The 23,305-nt window shown below is 40.6% G+C and overlaps 1 protein-coding gene across 3 annotated transcripts in view; it reads left to right on the forward strand.

The window, feature by feature from the left end:
* Window positions 1-906: 906 nt before the first annotated feature.
* Window positions 907-23,305, forward strand: part of CYSLTR1 (cysteinyl leukotriene receptor 1) — a 676,208-nt gene continuing 653,809 nt past the window's right edge. The window contains exon 1 of one of the 3 annotated variants that reach the window (XM_078688519.1): window positions 907-1,065. The gene's annotated coding sequence lies outside the window, so the exon portion shown is untranslated. The remainder of the gene's footprint in view (window positions 1,066-23,305) is intronic. The other 2 variants (XM_078688520.1, XM_078688521.1) reach the window with 2 other exon arrangements.

A 23,305-nucleotide genomic window follows, 5' to 3' on the forward strand; every position in this document is an offset into this window, starting at 1 on the left:
TGCAAGCACTGAAAAAAAGAAGACAGAGGAGCCAGGAGAGCGGTAAAGATTTACCACGGAGCCTGGGAATGTCAGTAGCATCTCAGAGAGGGTAATTTCTAATCATATTATTATTATTGTTATTATTATTTGAATTCTTGTTGTTATGAATAAGAACAATGACAGCAACAATTATAGTAATAATAGTGATTGATTACTATTATTAATTAATAATCTTTGTTTTCTTACGATTGTAGTATTAGTCAGGGCTTTGAGTGGGCCGGGTCCTGCGGGTGCTGAGGCTCCGACTGGCCACTATCGGGCTCTCCATTTTTGTCCTCACCCTCAGAGTGAATATAAGATCTTAACTCGGCAGCAGTGCCACCCTTCACTGCCTAATGTAACTTCAAAGAGACTCCGCATAGTTCTTTCGCAGTGTCATAATTTCCGAACTGATGTATTTCCAATATGATATACAATAAAGCCATAGTTGTTGCATATTTATCTTATGTAACTAACAAACATTTACAGAGCCAATAGTCTTGTCTTGTTGCAGGTGTTTTGTCACTTGTATTATTTATCCGGATGCAGTGACAGAAGCAGCAAAATACCAGTCAGGGCGTCACACTGTCACACACAGACGTTTAGCTTACGCGTTCTGAAGCGCGCTGTTGAAAGTGTCTGAGTTAAGTACTTCCCCTTATATTCTTCCTTGTCATTAGGTAATCCCTATGTGGACTAACTTAGATACCACTAACACAATAAAACCGGCGTTGGGCTCTGCAGTAAGCCAGCGCAGCTCTTCATGCTACGGCCCCAAGGCTGCACCCCTCCAATCAGCTTTGAGAGACCTATCGCGTGCAGCGCCTCCAGTGGTGGGCGTGTCCGTAGGAGGCACTTCAAGTCCCTAAAGGCGCTGCATTTCTCACACATCTGAACCATCAGGCACGAACCGCGCTCGCTGCTCTGCGGACTCCCGCTCCTTTCCAGCTGCGAAGAAAGCTACCAATAACCGCACGCTGACTGGGGTGCGTGAGCAGGAACAGACGCGCGCGGGCGGCTTGCAGAGCACACCCGACTTCCAAGGTAAGAAAGAAGCTGTTTGTAAATGTACATGTTTAAAAAAGTTATCACACGACAGCTTTTTATACACTTAATTACATTTTTTTAACGATGGAGGTGAGAGTATGAATATAGCGATGCTGCCTTCGCACGTCAGGTTTTTTTTTCAATGGAAATGTATAGATTTTTTAGATAAGGGCGCAGCGCATGTATAATGTGTAACTGTCTGAAGAAATTGCCGCCTCTTCCTCAAAGCAAACCGGGGAGTGGTATGGCAATGTGCGTTTTGCAATGGAATGCAGTTGCTTGAGGCTAATTTACTAGTTGTAGCCAGGCTGCAGATGTCGCACAGAACAATGCTTAAAGTTTTCTAAACGATGTACACGGGCTCCTTGTCCCAATTAAAGCACTTGGATTCAAGTTCTAGATTAGAATCATCAGTAAAATAAAAGTTTGTTTCGGAATAAGGTATTTATGATGACTTTAGACTAGTAATACTGTAGTCATTTCAGGTTAAATTGCTTAAAATGTGTTATGTTACGGTACATTCCATTTTATATTATTATCATTCACATGATGGTACGCTGAATTATGGTAAATATACGTTGCTATGTAATATCGTTTCATGTGTTCGTTTCATGTTATTTTATAAGACTTCAATTGCACTCACTACTGGCTGAATAATCACGAGGCGTATTATCTCATTTATCTGTGGTTTTACAAGGGTTGCCAAAGCTTTACACATTTGCTTTTTGGCACTTGTGGTTAAGGTACTAAGTAGTAGGATGAAAGCATGCTGTAAAGGGAACACAACTGATATGCACTCCCCTAGCAGAAGTTTATAGGGGATTTTATTTTCAATATTGTGTCCCATCAAAATTGTTGCTTCGATATTTAGTGGGCATCCTTCCCCAAATAATGAGCTATCTAAAGAGTCTTAGAAAGTACCTCATTCCTGAACCCCCAGCATGTAATTGTATCCTAGAAATCACAGATCCCCTGAGCTCTTATGAGGTCTAAGAGCTGCTCCATTGATTCTTCAGAGAAATACCGGGGTAGGAGTTTACTATACTGGCCAATATATCCCTCAAGATAACGAGGATTACAAGTTTCTGTTCCTAGAATAAGGAAAAGCATGAGGGCTCTAAATACACCATCCACTTTTCTATATGTTTTCACCTTGTAGGGGAGTAACGGGCCAAAAGTGGCAGACATATACCATCTGCGTGGAGCAGGTAGTAAATGAGACAGTGTTTTTTTTTCTTGGCCCGGGGAGAGGGGTTTGGAGGAAGTCAGTCATTGGTGGGCACGGGGCACACATTCTTTAACTTCAGTCAGGGGGGCTTTTTCTGCACCCCATACTGAAGTATGAGGGTGAGCAGTGGCCAGGCGCAGCAGGTGCCCAGAGCCCTCGCAGCTCCTCGTAGGTCTCCGGTCTAGCGTCTCCAGGCCTCGAATTCTTGGGCCCCAGCCTGAAGAACCAATTATTCAAAGCCCAGAGACACCTCAAAACTTGAAGTTACCTCGAGCCGTATGCCCCCCGATCCAGGATACGGCTCTGGGGAACTAGTAATGACTGCCCCTGTCACCGTGTTATTTTGGCTCCTCTGCATGTGACCCTGTGGAGAGAGCAGAAATTGTGTACACACTGTGTGGCACCGTATGAGTTGGCAGGTCTGCAGATGAGTGCTCCTGAGTATGCAAAAATGGCGTATGTTGTAACCTGCATCAAGGTAATTCCGCCTAAATACGTTCTGCACGCACTGTAGCTTCATCAGCGGCCCAACACGTTAATGTTCAACCACTCTGTACATCGGGGCTCAGAGAAGACATTAGAAACTATTGTGGCAGGAAGCATCTGTGTGCTTTACATGAATATAGTTTAGCTGGGAAATATAGCTCTGTGAGTTGAATATGTGCCCCCGAGAGATAACAGGCTCCGATGTTGAGAAAATAGCTTAAAGGGTAGAACACCTGCTGTCGAGATTATGTGAATCCTCCTTCATGGTTATAAAATACACAGAGATAATGTGGTGGGTTAATGTGCCCGCGTCCGATATATGTAAGAAGCCTGTGGGTCACAGATTTAAATCCCAAAGAGGGGCAACTCCGCCTGCCACCTTTTCAAGGTTTAAAAAACGTAAGCTTGGTTAATTTGTGTAAACAGGATCGGTGACAAGAACAGCCAAACACCAGACGGGAGAGCCAGAAAAGGAGTGCTGGCCGTACCAAGGTGGCACGCACCCAGGGCATGTGAGTGGCAAGAATGAGGGTTATTCTGCACCTTTATAATTTCATGTTCTGTAACACAACATTTAGCTGGCATTATTTTCATTTACATCTCTCAATTGTGCTGTAATCTTAGTAATCGCATTTGTGTGTAAGTTTCCCTTCAATATTCGACTTGCTCTAATGACAACAACTATTTTTGATTTGATTTGATTTGATTAACTGACCGTTAAGAAATAGGATTAGAATTAATTGACAATGTGCAGAGTTGAAGCAGGTAATTTTAGAATGTTGTTTATAAGTACTATTGGTAAAGAGCATACAACAAAACAGCGAAAACAATTCAACTGCACCACAACAGAATCACATTGCAATAATGCAGCATCGAAACACAACCGCACAAAAAACCAACAGGACACATTTCAATCACAACAAAATGCCATGCAACAAATATGCACAACCGTTCTTGTCACACATTACCACCTACAGATGCTTAGTTTTAAAATATGGTGGTAAAAGAAGTTTGGACCAAGCACTGTCTTAACTTAGTACCAAAGACATGAAATAGCACCAATAAAAATGTGTTATGATCCGGCTCATGATCTCTACAGTCCATTGTGACACTGAGGGATCATCACAGAGCGATGGAAGGACAGCTATAGTCATGACTGCGTCTTCTTTCTTGGCTCAGCTGTGACACTATCCCCAAGCCAACGTCATACACTGGAATCCTTTGATGTCCAGAATGGCCAGACGATTGATGAAGAGTAGGGCAATTCATTGTAAACACTTTTGCATCGCTGGCATGCCTAAGCATTGCACCAAGCCTGCTGTGATATGACTAGAGCTCCCTGCTGGGCCTCACGTGCAACAGCTAACAGTTCCCACGACCTCTAATTATAAACGTACAGTCTCTTCCATGTTTGTTACACAGGGTAGCCACAAAGCGACACACACCAGACTGTACTTCGGGAGCCAAACATGTGGCATGAATTGGTTAAACAAATGACAGAATACAATATACTGCCATACATTCAGAGCCGGACTGGCAGCAGCAGGCACCAGGCATTTCCCAGGTGGGCCGGAGAGGTGGGGGCCATTTTTTTGGCCTTGAGGGCTGGTTTTGTAGCAGTGCTGCAATATCACCCCACTGTAACAAAAGCGGGAGCGCTGCTATTTCCTAGCACATCCCGCCCTCGCTCCCAGGGCTGGTCGAGCAGCAATCATCAGGGCAGGTTGCTGTTCCCAGTCCGATCCTGCATACATTACAGTGACAGGGCTCCATGTGGATAAAGACAAACAAGAGCAGGTCATGGGATTCAGCCTGGAATGCTACAACACACACCACACTTGTGCAGAGATTTCAAATGAATGCTAAATATTAGTGAAGACAACAGTGAATTCCAAGGAACCCTATTATGGTTGGCAGTTTTTGGGGGCTTATAATGTCAAGTTAGACCTATCATATTCTTATCAGGACTGGTCCGATCCAGGGAAAAGCACTGTTTGAAACACCTTGTACTTCTTGCTACCACTTTGTTTTACATGGTGAAGAGTTATAGTGCTGCTAAGGACCGTGTGTTTGCAGAGTTCTAGGGGAGTGGGGGACGGTCGGTTAGACAAAAATAAAATTACATTTAAAAAAATCATTTACCTGCTGCATCGCAGCATCAGGCTCTCTCTTCTGCAGGCACAGCGCCCCCGAGTACACTACGGCCAGTACTGATGCTGCTTTCATGGGATTGACCTGAGCGGCTATGTTTTGCGCACCCAGTGAGACTGGGAGCCTGTGCCTGCTCTCTTCAACCTGGCAATGCAGCTGGGGTTGGAGACAGCTTCAGTGCGCATGAGGATTTGGCCGGCCTGAGACGACCCGCCAGACAGTCATGTGCACTGAATATAAGTGCTCAACACTCCCCCTCCATCCTGTCATCACCCTGGCCCCAACCCCCAAGCCTCGGCTGGAAGAGAAAAAATAAAACGATAATAAACTAGGGTTAATTATCGTTTTTTGTTTTCATATTTTCGGCTGCTGGCAGCACTCTTGCAAGGTATGATGAGGGTGTTCATCCTTGGAGTGCCAGATTATGTGTAGACTTCTTGAGCAACTGGCTGAGCCCAGTCTACCGAGTGCTAATGGAAATGATTGCTGCTCAGATCTTCTGTACCTTTAGCTAAGGAGCGTCTTTTGAACAAAGAAGGGGAAGCACCACGTCACCCACTTCCCAAATTGTTTTTGTAGATCACAATGGAAGGGCCACCGTTCCTTGATGAGCTTCCTACTCCCCAGTGGGGACAGATAGATTCCTTTCCTATTCCTCCATTGTACAGCAGGGATTCTGGGCCGCTCAGCCTTCTCTGTGTTCTCTCCATCACATGCAGAACACAAGCAATTTGAGAACTGAGTGCAAACATGTTTGGGAAAACTCTATCGAATACATGAACCAAACTTCACGTTGTCAATACTTTAAAAGTGTTCTAATCTATTTAATCCATGATTTGACTAGACTAAGTGTTGTATAGTTACCTGTTCAGCCACGTTCTGTGTGAAGGAGAGAATGTCAGGCTAATCGCAAGATAATTGGGTTTAGATTATTATTATTGAGTCGAAAATTAATCAACTACTCCCAAATCAATTTCTCTCAGATTAAAAATAGAGTCATATTTTGGAAATTCATGTATGATATCAAAATTGTTTGAACTATTCAGTTACTGAAAGATGAACATTTAGGGGTTGATTTATCATTCTCTCATGCAGCACAACGGAGCAAGCTTCCTTGTTGTGCTGCACTGTGAGAAAGGTAAAGGGTAGCAATATGCTGTATTTAAAATTATACGGTGCCTTCCTATCTTTTCCTAGCACTGGCATACTTTTGGCTACCTAGCACATACTTAGGCACCCTTGAGTCATGGTGCAAAGGTCCCTGCATTTAAGGCAGGATTATTTGTGTGTAGGAAGGGACACCTTTCTCAAAAATAATTCAGAGACGCATATTCCTCGTTCAATAATTCTCTTTGTTATGCATCAACTGGTGTGGCACAGCTTTTTGACGTAGTCCCAGCTCCACTCCCACTGAGTTTGGTGTCTGGCTGGCTAGTGGGACAATAGAGGGGGTCAGGCACCAGTGTGAGCTACATCAGCCTGTGACAGAGCAGGCCCTTTTGAAGATAATTAAGTTTCTGGGCAATGGCCTGATGGTCATCCTGTCAGGGGAATAGGACACCTCCTCACAGCCAAGCCCTTTGTCTCAGCTCTGGGAGCCAATTCACACCTCATCAAGAAGCTATAAAGCTCCTCAGTGGCATGCAAATGGGCTTCTAGAGTCTTTAGGCAGATAAAAGCGGACTTTTTAAAAGTACAGTGTGTAAAATGTTTGTTACAAATCTGATTTTACCAATGAATTGAATTTGTAATAAATATTTTTAAAAGTCTCAAAATCAACTTTTTATTTGTTTTGTATGCACAGATACCTTTGTTAACTTTATTAGCACATCCCAGTGCTTCCCTATGAAACAGATAGCTCTGCTACAGTGAAAATAGCTTTTAGGGCATTGTAACTGTAAGGACATTTTTATCATTAACCTTTTACATACCCTACTTTTAATTATCATGCACCTTACCTTATGGGCATTTAAGGCTTACTTAGGGATGACGTATTAATATTGAAAAGGAGGTTATTTTGATAGTTCATTTGTAGTATAAACCTGTAGTGCCAGGTAACTGGTGGCAGGTATACGGTCATGTTTTGTATTGTTACTTTAGTGATGACGCATTATGTGCTACCGTCCACTAGAGACATTTAAATTACATGCCCTGAGTATACCAAGTACCATATACTATGGGCATATATGTAAGTTAAATATGCTAATTAGGAGTGTAGCAAATTTTGACATGTTTCAGGGGTCAGACTACCTGCACTGGGCACTGAACAGCAGTGTCTCTTAGTCCTCAAAGACCTAAAAAGCAACAATAAGATCTAGCAAAAAATGGGGGTGACCAGGCAACAATCATAATTTTCTTAAAACTTCGACAAAAAATGTTGATTTGGGAGTGTGTTCTCCCAAAGCTAATTTTAAGTCACTTTGGGCATGATTTAGATCTTGGAGGTAATGGTCTTGCCATCACATTTTCGACTGAATCACCACCCGCCTACTTGGCAGTCCACCTACTTGGTGACCCGCCTACTCTATTTAGATGTTGGAAGATCAATGGATGAAAGACCGCCAGAGTCCTGCAGACTCCGCCAGGAATTCTTACCTGCGTCAACGGCGTCATAGGCAGAAGCGGCTGTCAACAGGAGTCAAGCCAAGATGACTGCCAAGCTAATCATGATTTTGGTTTCCATCGAGGCAAATGTGGCGGGAATACCTCCTACTTTGAGTTGGTGGAATCAAAGAAAATGAGGCAAGAATTTACCTTTTTTATTGTTTTCCACTTCCATTTCCATCTTGAACCCCATCGTCCAAGTCCCTTCTTTGCAGCTCTGACACCAACACAACACCAAATGGCTCTGTTGTCGCCGGGTGCTAAGGTTAGCAACTTTTAAAAATGTCTTACTATGAATCATGTTTTAACAATTGCTGCAGCCTCTTGTATTTTCACATGCTCTTGCATACAGTTTTTTATGTGTAATGCAGTAGTGTTCATTTTCCAACTTATCATGGTAAAATAAATACACCTGTATTGACACTTTAAAAAGAAAATGTTTTTGTGGTGGTTGGAGGTTTTGTGTTTGTGATGCCTGTAGGTGTGCATTCAATAGTGAGTGTATGCTGTTTGTGTGGCTTGCAATATATAACAAAAATGGGCATAAAACATTATCTGCATATGCTTTTGAGGCAAACACAACATATATGTGTATTGACACGAAAATAAATTGTACTTGCTAGTCTCCACTCCACCAGGGTCACTCCATCAGCAAACCGCCACTAGGGCAAATGCAGCATAACTGGAACATCTAAATAGGCTCGGTGGAATACCACTGGCTTGATGGGCTAGTTGGCCCCTAAGTCCCCTCAGCAGCAAAGGGTCTTCAACCCCCAACCAAGAGCTTGCCAAGAGGTATGATTGCAGAGTAGTGTAGAAAGGGACGTGGTCTCCAGCGAATTGCCGGCTCCCATTTTTTTTATTTTAGGAAGGGTGGCTGTGTGGCCCCCTTTCACAGCAATCCTTCCCTTAATCCTTTTTGGCCCCAGGAACCTCATCCCCCGGGGTCTGTCCCATTTTTTATTATTGAAACAAAAAGGGAGTCAGGCCGCGGAGCCCCCTCCCCAGGCCAATTTTGGCCCCCGGGGACCCCATCCACCCTGGCCTAGGCCTATCTTTACATTTTATTCGTAAAAGTGGTCCATTTGGCCCTCCTCCCTGGGTCGATATCGGCCCTGGGGACCCCATCCTCCGGGGCCAGGTCATTTCTTTTTTTTTCTTCTAAAGGAGGGGTGCCACGCGCCCCCCCCCGAGGCCAATTGCAGTCTGCAGACCCCATCTGCCTGGGCCAGGCCTTAACCTTTTAAAAAAATGGTTAGGAGTGCATGCACGGCCCCCTACTGGATCTATATTGCCCCGGGAACCCCATCCTCGAGGGCATGGCCACATCGTTGGGGAATGTGGGGGAAGCCTTAAACCCCACGGTCCCTGACGGCTCCTCGCCTCCTTCGGGAGCCGGCATTGGTTTTAGGCTGAGTGAGCTGCAAACATGCACCCCAGGTTGGGGCTCCTGGAGGGGGGCTGTGCGGCCCCCCTTCCATCTTGTGTATAGCCCCAGGGAGGTGGTGGTCTCAGGGGCCAGGGGTCAGCAATGTACGCCTGTCTTTACTTAATTTTTACCCCGGGCTACATAGGGGTGGCCCCCATGCATGTTTTAATCTAGCCCCGGGGAGGTAGTGATCCCCGGGGCTGCAGGGGGGTGCATGGCCCCCTCACTTAAAAGTATTAGTCCTGTGGAGGTGGCAATCCCCAGGGGTCTGTGGGGGGGCTGGAGCCCCCCATGCTTTTTATTGTACAATTTGCCCCGGGGAGGTGGCAGTCCCTGGGTCAATAGGGGCCTCCACGACCCCCACATTATTACTTAACATTGCCCCTGGATCTTGGCCCACCTGGGGGCCTAATTAAATGAAGCGCGGGATACTGTGCTTCAGTTATTTTTTAATTTGCGGGGGGATTCGCGGATCCAACGCTACTCCCGCTGAATATTTTAAGACGATTCATCAAACGGTGCCAACGTTATTGGTAAATCAAAAAATGCTTTTCCAATAAAAACTATGTCCTAACTATAACTAGCTACTGGTGACCGCCAGTAGGTAATAAATATACATATATACTTATGTGTGTGTGTGTGTGTGTATAAATATATATATATATATATATATATATATATATATATATATATATTATATATACACACAGTAAAGTCCCAGGAAACACAGAAGACTCGCACTCCAGGTTCCGTGTTCATAAATCGTTTATTGGCAACGCGTTTTGACCAGGCGGTCTTCTTCGTTAGCCAGCCACATAAACACACAGTCACCATTTTAAAGTGCACTAAGGGAGTAGTGGAAACTGACATAGGACCGCAACCCAATTAGAACTACAGTAATCGTAAAAACTACAAATGAAGTGGAGGAAAGACTCAGTAGTGCAAAGGCTTGTAAAGACTGGTGCTTGAAATTAAATGTAAGTAACATTTTGATGTTTAAATAAACAGGCAATTGTAAATTAAATAATTACACTGAACAAATAAATCCAATTGCGTTCCGGCCAAGTGGCCAAAGTTCTAAGCACTAGATAATATGTTTACATTTTTGCACCACATCGAGTCCAAATTAGCGACAACATCATAAATGGAGGACAGGTGGCCGTTTGTTTCCTCTTGGCACAAAGAATCTATTACATATCTGACATTCGGTCAGTACATTTAATCATGAGAAAGGTGGAGAAAAAGAAAATTACATTTAAACAAAGGACAAAATCTAAGTCATACAAACATAGATTTTTATCTTGTATCTGCATTAGAAACCTTTTACAATAATTTATGAATCAATAAGTCAGTATATATATATATATATATATTCACTGAAAAAACCATAGGTTATAGACCATATATAGTTAGGAATTTGCATTTACAAAACCTTGAAAATTCACTGAAAAAACCATAGGTTATAGACCATATATAGTTAGGAATTAGCATTTAAAAAACCTTATTTTACTCACACAAAACCATTGAAATTCCATATATAGTTAGTTGCACTAACTATATATCGCGCACCCGCAATCCACTGCTGATCATGTCACATATTACATCATTCATGACATGGTCAGTGACATCACTGATGACATCACTGATGACATCTCAAATGACATCACTGATGGCATCACTGATGACAACATCCAGTGACTGTATGTTTCTGTAAAGTTAAAATATGTCTTACATATTGAAGAATGAGTGGATGTATAAGTGTCTGGATGAAGGATTTAGTAGGTGCGTGACTGACTGTATGAGTGAGTGATTAAATGTGTCTCACTGAATGCATGGGTTAGTGACTAAACTGTCTTAATTTGTGCATCATTATGTCTGTTGTTCTGTAAACTGCTGCATGTGTTGATCATTAGCTATACGAGAGGCTATATGTGTTATTAATTGGTTGCCCAAGTATTTATATGGGAGATTGAGTTTGTGTGGGGGTGGCTGGTAGGTGTGTGACTCTATGCATAGATGTGTGAGCAGTTTATTCACTAGGTGTATGAGTTCAAGAGTGCATGTGGAAACAGCTACATAGGCAGTTGACTGTGTGCATGAGTGAATGGATATCTCAATGCTACATGTCATAGTAAGTACATATGTAAAACACAGTACATGTGAGAGTTGGCATATATAAATAACTGTGCATGAGAGCCACTGAATGAGTGAGTGGTTGTATCGATCATTGTGAACTTGTATCAGGGATTGTATAAGAGAGTAAATATGTGTTAGTATATGTTTCAATAAGTAAGGTGTGTTTAACTGTATAGTTGAAGAAATGGAGGTGAGATTGTTTATTTGCATGACTGACTGGGTGTGTGAGTAACTCCATGGATGAGTGGCAGTGTGTGAGTGTCTGTATACACTGAGTGTATCTAAGGTTATATTAGAGTCTGAAGAGGTTTATCGTATTAGCACAAGAATGATGTCATTTGAGATGTCATCAGTGATGTCACTGACCATGTCATGAATGATGTAATATGTGACATGATCAGCAGTGGATTGCGGGTGCGCGATATATAGTTAGTGCAACTAACTATATATGGAATTTCAATGGTTTTGTGTGAGTAAAATAAGGTTTTTTAAATGCTAATTCCTAACTATATATGGTCTATAACCTATGGTTTTTTCAGTGAATTTTCAAGGTTTTGTAAATGCAAATTCCTAACTATATATGGTCTATAACCTATGGTTTTTTCAGTGAATTTCATTGGTTTTTTAACAGCTAATATCTGTAGCTGTAAAATGTATTCTTCTTTAAATCCAAAAATATATTTTATATGTTTATTAATAACTTTTTTTTTAAATATTTTTTTTTCTTCGTTCCCGCTTCGCGAATCGGGAAGCTTCCCGTTAGCTGACCTTGATGCCGCGAAATAGACCACGAGCCGGTAAACGTTTCTTTACCGCAACTGCCGCGTTAGAAAACAACATCGTGACGCCTCCCGTCCGCATGACGTTTCGCGTTGTCGCGTGATACGTCATATGACGTGCTACGTTAGCGAACTCGTACGCTTACCGAGTCGCAAAGCACAGGTTTCTGGAAGCAAACCGGGAGGCCCTGCAAAGCGCGTAACATACACACAGCAGGTCATGTGACTTGGTAATAACACTTTTCATTGGTTCATTTCACTTTCGGTTTCCTAATGATGTAAGACTAGGTCATATGATCTAAAATGAACACTTTTCATTGGTTGAGAACTATTTTTTTTCCCAAATGGTGAAAATCCCTCCTTCTTTCCTCACTCTGACTTTCATCATTGTGAGAGAAAGACCCTTTGTTACCAGTGAGCAATGGCTTCTTTACTAGCTTCAGCTGGTGCTTCCCCACCACCTCCACCACATCCAAGGAAGAGTGGACCACCTGCTAAAGTTATAATTCAGCAAGAAGACGAAGAAGAGGAACAGGACGACCTAGATAATCTCCCTATTATGGCCAGAAGATCTGTTGTACCGGAAGTAACGGGACCAGAGGGCAGGGAGATGGTGCCAAATATACAAACGAGATTTCGTGAAGTAAAACAAGTCTGCCTACATTGCAGTGGATTCATTTGCTACGCAGAAAGTAGCATCACTCTGATCAACAGAGCTATTGACAATCATGCTCATGTTTGTCCGAAACTCCCCAAACAATAAATTCTTTTTTTTTGTTTCCTTGCTCCTGTTGAGCCCTTTACAATGAATCGTTTTCGTTGCCCCCTCCGAAAAAAAAACAAAAAAATTATAAAACTGTTCAGAAAAATTCAAAAAAAGTAAAAAAATGTTCAGAAAAATAATAAAAAAAATATAAAACAACAAAAACAATTTAAAAAAAAGTTCTTTTCAGAACTACCTCCCCGTTATTAAAAAATTGGTACAATATTTGCAACTGTGCCAACCTCTATTTCTCTTAGTTCGCTTCCCAGTTCGCTCCCCGGTACGCGAACCGGAAGCGAACCCAAAAATTTTTTTAAAAAAAAAGAACAGTAAGTATAAGGGAAGGAAACAGACACTTATGTTAAAAGAAAGACAGCTATAAGGGAGTAAACTAGAGATACTATTACCCGTAATCCACTGCTGATGATGTCACATATTACATCATTCATGACATGCTCAGTGACATCATCAGCAGAGGATTGCGGGTAACAGTATCCCTAGTTTATTCCCTATAGCTGTGTTTCTTTTAACATAACTGTCTGTTTCCTTCCCTTATACTTACTGTTCTTTTTAAAAAATTTTTTTAGATCAGTCAGAAACAGTGAAAGTAATGAAATATAAAAGACTACGTAGAATATGAGGACTGTATGCAACAACTTTGACACTTACAGAAGCCTCACCTTCTCCATGCCTCCTACACAGTTCTACATGTACATCATAAATGCAAACAGAACAGAATTAATTATACATGTTAAATGGTTTATTTTTGCTGTTCTCAGAATGTATCAAATTTCACTAAAACAGTGACTTGAAGGTATTCATCATATAACAGCGGGGAAAAAAACCACAATCAAAATGATTGTGTTTAAAAAACCCATACAACATTAGAAATCAGAATTCAGAACTCCTTAAAGTTAACTTACTTTCCATGACGGCCAAGGATGTCCTATGAACAGCTTACACTCTGTTGTGCTGTTATTACTTTCAACCCGCCACTTTCTGAAAGAAAACCTCCATCGTTTTCAAAAACATGTTACATACAATAAATGACTTCTTGCTCTCTACCACAAGATTCCACAAGGCCAAATCTTGTCAGAGCCATGTATAACTCTTGGATTTCTTGTTAGCCAATCCCGTCTTTTCGCATTTCCACAACTTTCAGAATTAAAATGTTGAAGATCATTTACACAATCCTGGACTAGTAATATCTTCCCCTTCTTCCTCAATCATGTTCTACATTTCCTATCACACTGATACTGCTTACTATGAAGCAGACTTACACTACCTTTATGACTAGTACAATTATTTAATTCTCTACATCACTTTTAATCACAAAGCAATGTAAAACAGTAGACAGCATTGCAGACTTACATTCCCTCTACTCCATGTTTTGATTGGCTGCTTCAATTAGCTTATAAAAAGAAACAGTTTTTCTGAACTCATTCAAAGTGCACGTATTTCTCCATAAAGTCCAGTGTTATGGTAAGAAGTTATGTCTCTGTACTACACTTATCCTCAAGGCCAAATCGTGTAGGAGCCATGAGAACTTCTTGAAATTCCTCAGAGCACATCCCGAGATTCTTTCCCTAAAATTTTGGTTTTAAAAACACCAGGTAAGAGTTTTTAAGGTCAAACGGCAATTTTTTTTTGAAAATTAAAACAGAATCATTGCAGAATGACCAGCCATTTCTACACTTTAAATAAGCTGTATAATGTCCTGATGTTATTGAAGGACCATCATGATATATAATTGCTACAGTTACAAAAGTCCTTCCTGATATTGACAACTGTGAAGCCACAAAATTTTTAATTAAAGTTGTCAATTTTGTTCCATCAGGCCTACATCGTTGGAACATTAAAATGACATACTGGCCATATGTTCGTATAAATAATGTGGACATCATTTCAGATTTACATTGGCTACACTCCATGTTGTGATCAGCTGCTTTTACTAGCTTATTAAAAGAGGCTGATTTACTGTCTGGCAAAGTTAAATATATAAATCTTTCTGAGTCTACACTAGTAGTACTTGATACCCTACAGTTCTCGCAGTCATGCTGCCATTGATAAGAAAGCCCAAACAGGTGATCTACATCTACACCTTCATCATGCAATACATCAAGCATGTACATTAAAAACTCCTGACAATCTTGCTGACTATTTTGAGAGAATTGTGTTTGGCCTGAACATCTGTCTAACAGATTTCGAATTTCAGACACACTTTCTATGTTTGTTCTATCAGTGCTACATTTCTCTAACACAGAATTTAACAAACTGCAAAATCTTTGATCAGAATTGACCACAATCTCTTCTTTTACATTTTCTAGAGAAAACAAAACATTAACTACTACATTAGCATAGCAGTTGACACCAGAACTGTTTTCAAATTGAAAACCAACAACATCTTCAACAGAATCCTTTTTGTTTCTGCTTGTAATTTCAGGTTCATCGACTTTTCGTCTTTTTGCTACAACCTCCCCAGTATTGGTCACATTTCTTCGTTTCCGGCCTACCACACGTTTCTCAAACAAAGGATACTGAGGCAAATGTGGCGCATACTCTCTTCTCAACCTATTGTATTCCTTAACACAATCTAGATCCGCACAAATGTTTGTGACATCACACTCAATCAAGTACAATCCCGATAAAGTCCTAACTCGTGACAATGCCACATATGCCATACCCTCCTTGAACACAGAACTGCCAATATTCACCAATGCACAGTCTACACTTAAACCTTGCGATTTATGAATTGTCACCGCATATGCCAAGCAAACAGGAAACTGCTTACGGCGAACATATAAGTCTTTTACAAGCAAAAATCTAGCAGAACAACGAGCAATTAGCTGTACTTCCTCAATGCCATCAAATTTAATTTTTAAAAATTCAATTCCATCTCTATTTCTGTATTTCACAAAATCAACAACATTACCCATTGATCCATTTACCAGACCTCTTTCAACATGTAAATTCCTTCTTAAAATTATACGGCAGTTCAAGCACACATTCAGAGTCTTTTCAAAACCCGCAGTTTTAGATATACTCTTCTCTAATGAATCCAATTTTGTTTTCAGATGCTCAGACAAAATAATTGTTGATCCCATATGCTCTACTCTGTCAATAGCTTCCAATTTCACAATCTCTTGCTTTTCTAAATGCAACATTTTGTTGTTGAATTTGGCACATTCTGCAAGAGTTGGCATCAAACATATTCCAGATTTTTTCTCAGTAACTTTCTGAAAAATATTCTCAGGCACAACATCTTCGTCTGGATATAAATTTGTCAGTAATCGTGCATGTAAAGCTTCTTTCCCATGCTCGGTCACTTTTCCAATTCTAACATCTTGTAGAATAGTCTTGTAAACTTCATCCTTTGCCTGACGCATATTTTCATGCAGTTCAGCATAATTGAAGTTTAACCATATATTGACGTTGCCAATACTCCCTAAGCACTTCCTGGTATCTTCATGCGTGAGCATTTTGAACACAGGTTGCCCTTTCACTGGTGTCAGCTGCAGAAGATCTCCGAAAACAATGATGTGTTTGCCACCAAATAACACATCATACTCTGTTTTGAGAACTTCTTGCATTCTCAAATGCACAAAGGCAAGCATGACATTGGAAACCATGCTTACTTCGTCAATGATAAGAAGTTTCATTTTCCTCAAGACTCTTGAAACTTCAAAACAAGCATCTCCAGATAGCTTGTGATATTCTAATTTGTTGTCATGCTCCACTGGCAGCATCAGTAAACGATGTAAAGTAATCCCTTTAATGTTATATGCTGCCAGTCCAGTTGGAGCGGTGACAACACAAGACAGCGATGACTCTGTCCTTTCCTGCAAATAACATGAAATTGCTTTAATAAGGAAACTTTTTCCAGTTCCCGCTTCTCCACTCACGTACAGTCGGACAGGCTTCAACGACGTACATGAGCACTCTTTCTTGTCATGACTTAATCCATGATCAATTTGCATGGTAAGTTCGTCATATATTTTCCTCTGCTCAACGTTGAGTTGTCTTTCCAACTCTTCTAAGTTAACCGCATCCTCCTGAGCATGTGCCATGGCTCTTTCCACTTCATTCATAGCAGTGACAGCTTCATTTTCGATAAGAGGTCCTCCTAGTGGATCCTGACTCAATGAAGCAGAACTCTGACTGTCCTGAGAACTGTCTCTGGCAATCTCGGCTGCAATCGTTGCTTCCTGCTCAATTTCCACATTCAACATTTCTACATATTTGGGAAAAGCAGGACATTCTATGGTCTCCTTGGCAGCATTGAATGAGTCTTCGTAACAAAGGAAATCTCCAAGCAGTTCCTCTTCTGCACGCCAAGGCTTAAAAAGTTGCAAAAGTGCTAAATAGAAAAACTCCTTTTTTTCAGGAGATTCGCCACTCAATTTTCGATGGTTTATCAAGTGGCATTTTCTTTGCTTGACCAGACATCCCTCACTTCCTATTACAGCATACACTCCTTTCTCAGTATCTTCTTTGATGTTCCTCTTGAATATGTAATTTTGCAGAACCTCATACAGACAAACATTCTCGAGGTGACTGCTTCGATTTGGATAATATGTATCCAACATGTTGCTCTTCAAAATGTCGGTACTGTTTGGCTCCTTTTCCGCCAAATACTCAATTTCCCGCACAGGTTTCAGAACTCGATTACGCGTTGCAGCAAGACCAACACTCGCCCAAACGATACTCCTGGACTTGGCATAGAGACTTGCTGAAGACAACCGGTCAGAACATTCGTAAGCTCCGATTTCTCGATGCGACAACATCTTCAGACTGAAACTGTACAACTTCTTGCTGAGGCTCTTTTCATGGGAAATGTCCTCCCACATATCCTTCAATTCTGTCTTCTCTTTTTTGGTGATGTAAGATGTCACATACCGAGCCACAGCCATACAGTTATCAGCCACAAACTGTATATCCATGTTAGCATTCCACATGGACAAAATCACCGGGTTGTAGTCGTTAATGTACTTAGACTCTTCGTTCCTCTTCAAATTGTATGTGTTTTTAGGTGATTTCTTCATCACATTATGTCGCAGCGAAGACATCAAACTGTTCACTCTTCCTTTAGAAATCACCGATCGTGGAAAGCCGAAACGACATTTGGTGTAGAACTTGTCTTTGTTCCGGAATTTACGACGACAGTACTTTCCACATCGATGGCTTTGGAAACGTAGAACTTTTTCTCGTAGGCTTTTTTTCTCCTTTGCGTTTGGAACAGCACACGTAGAATACTGTTCTATGAAACTCATCACTGAGTCTTCTGCATCCGTTCCAAATTTAGGTGCATCCTTGATCCACAGCAACATATGTATATGAGGAGCACCTCTTGCTTGGTACTCCTTCCTCCAGAAGAAATCCAACACCTCTCCAAGAGGTGGATTCTTCTTATTCATGATGAAAGACATCATACCTTCAAATCTATGATTGAAGTACCTACATACATTGACTGGATCCAAAGAGCACAGTTCTCCGGGTGTCTTGAATTCGATGTTTTCTACGTTAGCATTTGCCTCTCGTAGAAATTCAAGTAAGTCTTCCCAGCCATACTCAGCACAGCTCAAAGTGAGGAACCATGTGGGAGTTCCTAAGTTCCTTAGCATACATTTTAAATCACCATGACGACGGTACCAGTACTCATTAGTACCACGCTGACACGCCATGAGATTAATCAGGTGAGAATCCAAAATACTGTCTTGGACATTGACTTTATCCATAAAGTCACTTGCCGAGATGTTTTGCATGTGTATACCACTTTTCAAGATGTGGTTCACTGCATATGACAGTCCAGACAGATCGCTTTCAAACAGGAGATGAAACAAATAAGGAATGCATTGTCGAAACCTAGGATCTCCTGCATACAATCGCAAAGTCCGGTATTCAGAAGCAGGAATTTGATGAGGTCGCTCATCATATCTTCCTCCCTGACCTGTTGGAAAAAGCTGTGGGAAACACCGAGCTTCCAAACTTTCCCCCCAAACACTAATGGGACTCCCTTTCGCTTGTTTCATTTGAAACAACTCAATAGCATTCCCCATGACTTCCTTGGAATGCAAAGGATGAACACTATAATGTTCATATATTTCTTCACTAGTACAGGGTTCTACTTTCTCAATTTGACCAGCACACAAATCGCTATCCTCTTCCTCACTTACTTCCTCTTCTGCAACATATACATTTTTATAGTACTTATTATATTTTTTCAAATACAATGTTGCCCTTTTGACTTTCCTAACATCTACTAAATCTTGCCATATTTTCTTATTCTTTGTCGGAACCCCATTAACTAAGATAACAAGAGGTTCCTCTTCCACTTTTTCTACTCCAATTGTGTTAATGTTTTTCTTCAAATCTAGAGGCAAATAAACAACTCTTCCCTTTAATCCTCTCTGTAAATCTGATGGAGGCAATTTCCCTGTCTTTGGCTCCATTCTTACAATAGCCTGAAAGGGATGGATACTTTGAATCAAAATAGATTCATAAGTATTTAAATCCTTCAATTCAGAAGGAATCTCAACCAATTCCAGATTATTATGAACTGCTCTAGCAGGCATCTGGTTTTGATTTAATTTGTTACAACAATAAGTACACACACGTTGATCCAATCCCAAATCAAAACAATTTTCTACCATCAAGTATGTTGTAAAATCCTTCCATTCACTATTATTTTCCCTTTCACTTTTTCCATATAAATCCACTAACTTAGTCTGATTCTTATAATAAGTGCGTCGACAACACACACAAGTGAAATTTGGCCTCTCACTTGATTTCACCTCAAACGTCGCAATTTCCCTCTGGAAATTATCTGTACTGGAAACCTGTACACTATCTTCCACATTACTCTCTTCTTCTTGGTCAATTTCAACATTCTCCTCTTTACTTCCAAAGTAACAAAACTCAATTTCTTCACATATATTCTTCACATCTATTTCAGAACCATGCAAAAGAGCAGCGCATAATTGTTTAAGCATAATTGCTGGACTCTTAGCATAATACAACATTCTAACTAATTTCCTCACTTTATTATGATGCACTGCTAGCATCCTGAAATGATGAAAAACACTCTGGCATACTCTCCTGGAAAGACAAGCCAGTGAATGACCATGCAAACCTATCACTTCTCTCACTCTGCAAGGATCTAATTCTTGCAACAACTTCATTTTCTGCTTCAAACTGTTCTTACTAAATGACCGTATAAAATCACAAAGCAAATTGATGGAATCCTGTCGTACACTGCAAATACTACTACACTTCCAGGTGTACACAGGACCCTTAGGACGTCTCCCTAAAACCTCATTACCTAACACCTCTTCTATCTCTGTTGTCACAAGTTTTTCTTTTTCAACTGGACAACCATCTTTCACTTCATAAGCTCGACCACTGGTGTCAACTGCATGCACCAAATCATTATCCTGGAAATAACTCTCCTCATTAAAAAATGCCTCAGAGCTGGAACTATGCATCCATTCTCCAGAAAAAACTTCACAAAAATTACTACGATTAACTATTCTCTTCCATCTACTATTTCTTTTGAAATCATAAATTACCTTGTTTAGCTTCCGAATTCTATTGATTGTCAAAATAAATAACTTACGTTTAATTTCAAATGCCTGATCAATAACTTTCTCAACAATTTTTTTTCTCTTATATAAAACCACTTTCTGCTGACCTTTCTTAATATTTTTTAACAAATTCCCAATTATCCTGTTGCGGAACATTCGTTTACGAATATCCCTAAACTCTTGTTTCCTTCTACTTTCATGCATAGAGTTATCTCTTACTCTAGCAGTAACATTTCTCATTGGCCTTTCCTTACCATTTGAATTCTGTCTCCTTTTCTGGAGTGAAACATTTTCTGTAGTAATATTTTTTTTACTACACATATTTCTTATGACTGTTTTTCGACTCTTACCCGGTGCTTTCTTGGTGACTTGACAAATCTTTTTGTTAGAGGACTGCTGCATTCTTCCATGGTCCTGCTGTCTTTGACGTTTTGCAGCCTTTCTTACTCTTTCTTTGCTAGGCATCCTAAAATCTTGAAATAATCTGCAGTTGAATCTGTGGTAAAATATAATAAAAAATGTTATTAACCACTATTACCCAACAGTAAATTAATAACAGTCATCAAAAACTTAACACACTACTTAAGTATATAATATACTGAAGCCTATCTCCAATTTTTCACTGAACAGGACTCATCTCTTCTTAACCTTGGATAAACCTCACCTACTCTGTGTCCCCTGCACATAATTAAATGTAAAGGGGCAGATTTATATTAACTAGCACATCCCCAGGGATGCACCAGTTAACGTGCACCGCTGCTCTGCCACCCACGGTGTGCCGCATTTACAATCAGATAGGACAAAGCTACATCAAAACCCTGCGCCTGCTTGAAGCAGGCATAGATCTTGACGCAGGTAGGCTGAAAGCTAAAGCAACAACTAAGTATCGTGTGCAGAAGTTACAAAAAAGGAAAAATGGCGTTTAAACCAGTAATGAGCCCGTGCTAACGTAACACAGTGTAAAAATATCCAGGATCTACATCAGTTTGGGGTTCACGAACCTGGCAGGTACAAGGCACTGAGGCTTTCCACCGTGCATGTCTCATCCCAAATCATATGTTGTTTGTGAATGAAACAATTTCCCAGACCAAATGCTTTGGATTGGCTACTTCTAAAAAATTAAACACCCCTACTATCCCGGAGTTAGAGGAATATGATGGTTGGAGTAATTTTACTCGTTGTCCATTAAAGATTTACAGGCCCTACTCCGTAATTCTTCCTTTAACATTTCCAGTACAAATCCAAAAGGTTCACTGCTTTGGCAACGTGCCTTATCCACGGTTTAATAACGCTGCCTTTTGCTTTATATAAGTTTTCAAATTGTATGAAATATATACCAATAGGTCGTTATTAACCTTTAGGTAGTGGTTTTCTTCATGAGGTCCGGTCGCTTCAATACACATACAGATTTTCAAAGATGATCAAGACCTTTATCTGAATGGAGAGGAATGCACTGAGACGCCAGATCATTCACTAATGTGTAGGCACATACAGTTACACGGTTCATGCAACAAACACCGACCAAATATGGCTTGCGTGTTGCAAGGCACGCCAGTTCCTGCTATCATCCCCACGTTCAAGTTCTTGGAAAATGGTAGTTATTTGATGCTCAATAATGAAGATTGTTCTGGGTTAATTAAAAGTATTCATTTTATCGTAACAGTAAATGAACGGGTTATTTGCTGCAGAAATGTTCTATTTCCTCCCACACATGAACATAGGGAGTTTTCAATCTGGCCACAAATACCAACCTTGGGAGCACATTTCAACAGCATGGCAAGAATAAGAGCTCTTTTGTCTCAGAGAGAGGTGGCCTTGAGTTCGGCCCGTGAAACTTTCGTGCTTCACATAGCGAACACCCGTACAGAGGTGCAGACCCTTTTAAATACAGATTCGACTTTGCATTTCAGCAAGATTACCCATTCATTTCCATGCAGCAGGAGGCCCATAGGAATGAAAGTGCAATTTGCGATTAGCAATTACCTCATCGCAAATTACGAATTTTTCCGACGGTGCAGGGGTGTCTCAAGAACACCCTGCTGCACCCCTGAAAAAAAAATTTGGGGTCATATGGCGCACATAAATTTTGAAAACATTCCTTTACCTCAAAAACGATTTTCAACTCATAATTTGAAAACACTGCACATGGGGAAATGACTTAAAATGTCCTTAAGACACATAAAAGCATTTTTTGATTGCCTTTGCAGCATGTTTCAGTCACCTTTAACATGCCTATGTAACGGAAACATTCAAAATCTAAATTTGCCATGCACAGGTGGGAGCATATTTACAAGCAATTTGCTCCACACACAAACTTCTTACATTGAAATGGGAAAAATAACATCAGAGACTCTCAATTACCTTATAAAGAAGCAGACACCATTATGTCCTTCTCATCAATATTAAAACCATTGCTTTTTCTCAAAAACGATTTACAAGTCATAATTTGAAAACACTCCACAGCTCCTATGCACATAAAAGCCCTGTCAGTACTAATACTTCACATTTTCTCCAATTACAATTTCTCAAAGAAACAAAATCTATTTGTGAAACACTTGAGACAAAGCAACATTTGAAAAACACCACTTTCTTCATAATTTTCTCCTTAAAGCACACTATTTTCTATCTAAATTAAAGAAATTTTTTCTCACCTTAGCAAATACTTTGAGTTTCAAAACAGTCTCAGAAACACACCAATTTGTCTTCAGCAGAGCAAAAGGTATGCACTCCAGAGTCTGCAGCTATCAAAAGCACAGAAATGCTGTAATTCCTCACACAGATCTCTCATGTCACCCAATCAAAACTCTTCCCTCACTTTTTTTCAAAGCAAAACCCTTCCCCCCTCTGCCCCCTCTCTGCTTTTTCTGCATAGCAACCACCTCTTGCAAGACCTCTCACACAACAATGTTGCAATTGAACTCTGAACTCTCAGTGCACCTGCATATCCAAAGCATTCTTTCATTTAATGATTTTTTCTTCGCCACTCAAAATACATCTTTCAACGAACTCATCCATGCACACTAACTTTCTGTTTTCAGCAATCAAAATCCACCAATCACTCTTACTGCTTCATTAACACAG

The sequence above is a fragment of the Lissotriton helveticus genome, chromosome 4_1, assembly GCF_964261635.1.
Source record: "Lissotriton helveticus chromosome 4_1, aLisHel1.1, whole genome shotgun sequence".
Lineage (NCBI taxonomy): Eukaryota > Metazoa > Chordata > Amphibia > Caudata > Salamandridae > Lissotriton > Lissotriton helveticus.